The sequence below is a fragment of the Haliotis rubra genome, unplaced genomic scaffold (genome assembly GCF_003918875.1).
Source record: "Haliotis rubra isolate DU_JTF1 unplaced genomic scaffold, ASM391887v1 Scf2, whole genome shotgun sequence".
Classification (NCBI taxonomy): Eukaryota; Metazoa; Mollusca; class Gastropoda; order Lepetellida; family Haliotidae; genus Haliotis; species Haliotis rubra.
Genome location: NW_025766002.1, coordinates 473552 through 475749, shown reverse-complemented (window position 1 = coordinate 475749; position 2198 = coordinate 473552).

Here is a 2198-nt window from a genome sequence, read left to right as displayed (position 1 = left end):
AACGAATTCCTTTTAAAGTATTAAAGTATTGTCTGCCTGTCATTGTGTCCTTTTTTATGGGCAAATCCAATATATTTGCCATATTTACGCGCTCTACGCTTTCATTGATGAATTAATGAAGTCATATCCATCGAAAAATAAATGAGTGCAACGTTTCGGTGTAAGCACTAACACCGTTATCAAGCAAATGATAACCTACACCGAAACGTCGCACTCATTGCAATAAAGAACGGGTGCGGATCCAGGTTTTTGGAGAATTGGGTGCACTTAAATCATGAAGTCTAAAGGTTTGAGGAAAATGCTCCCCCCTGAAGAAGTTGACTGTCCATACAACTTGATTTTCCTTCGTCTTTACAACTTCTAATATGCCTCTCAAAGAAGCACATTAAGTTGCCTGAGATGACACGCCGTTATACAACTGAAATACTGTTCAAATCGACCGCGTAAACCAAACTCATTCACGCTCGCAGAGAGGGAGCGCCGCGACGAAAACTAGATTTACATCTATAATCTACCGCTTCTCGTGCGTTATGAAATCCGTACATTAGACGGTCTCTAGTCTGTCAGATGCTCTACGCATGCGTCCGACATTTTTGTTGTTAGGTAGTTGGGAGAGACGTAAACTGTAATTTTTAGGACGATTATACTTATGTAACGTTAACAGGACGAGACAAAATGTGAAGCAGGTGTAAATGAAATATGTTTGTCATCGTTATATCATCCTGAATACTTTATTTCTCTATTAGGATTCGAGTAAACACGTCTTGTATATTTGTATACACCGTTGCTATTTTGTGATCCCGCGCTTGACGGGGACAAGTGCTTGGAGTTTTGATTACTGTTTCCGCCCATCGCAGGGGAATTAACCAAGAAGAAACTATTTGTGGATGTTTAATATCAAGTGACAACAACCTAATCAATACCCACAACAGGTAATTAGCGTTATGGTTCTCTTTGTTGAACCTGCTGTATAAAAATACATCATTTTACGATAAATGTCCAGTTTTCGATACCCCATAATACTTAACACATTAAAGCTGATAGGCCAGATATAACACAGAACCATTGTACGATTATTTTGTATTTTTATCAGGCATATATTTTTTTTATTTTTAGATATTATACGATCTGGTTTTCCCGGTCTATGTTAGATATGTTATGATTGGGGCGAATACGATGTCAGTGACCATGGTGTGGACCATGTTTATGCCTGTTGTGTCTCATTACTAATTTGCTATAGTGATACAACTATCAATGGGCATACAGGTCTGATACATGCTTGGTACCTTGTCTGAGTTTAAACAGACCCATGAAGATCCGGGTTAGAACTGATCTTTAGTAACCCTAGCCAAAGCCGCGATGGAGGACTGTATAGGACCGCATCGCGGCTCTTGGTTACAGTAACCCATGCTTTTTGTAAGAGGCTACTATCAGGATCGGGTGGTCAGGCTCACTGACTTGGTTGACACATGTCATCGTATCCCAATTGTATAGATCAATTTCATTATGTTGATCACTGAATTGTCTGGTCCAGACTCGATTATTTACAGACCGTCGCCATATGGCTGGAATATTGCTGATTGCAGCGTAAAACTAAACTCACTCATTCAGTCACTGACTGTAAACATGCCACTTCAAGCTAAATTTTCATACTCAAGATATTTCCTTAACCAAGTAGTCTACACATCTTGCTGACAATTGTTTTCCTTTATATGTCATATTATCTGTGTTCAAATCTCTAATATATAGGACTGCATGGTATTATTGGTTTACCACAATATGCTTTTAAATCGATACATATTGTAATACATTATGTCAGTTCAATCTATATATTGGGTAAAAAATTATGTGAAGTTATGTGATTATATCTATGGTTTATATCATGACTGGTGTTTCCTTTCGTAATTTATTGATAAAATGGCATACATTACATACATATTCTGAAATATTTCTCAACATTACCCTACTTGACAGAAAGAACAACATATTGTCTGATGAAAAAACTCTTAGAAATAAAACGTTTTACTTTTCTTGTTTCATTTAAGCATGATAATCAGAAAGTTGAAGTGGCATTTTGGAGTTTTGGAAATGTCCAACCTACCACAGAAAATAATGTTGAAAGTTGTGGTAAAATGTCATTAGTCAGCATGATCAGTATCTTGTCAATGTTTCAGATAAGTCAACCTTCAATATCAAGG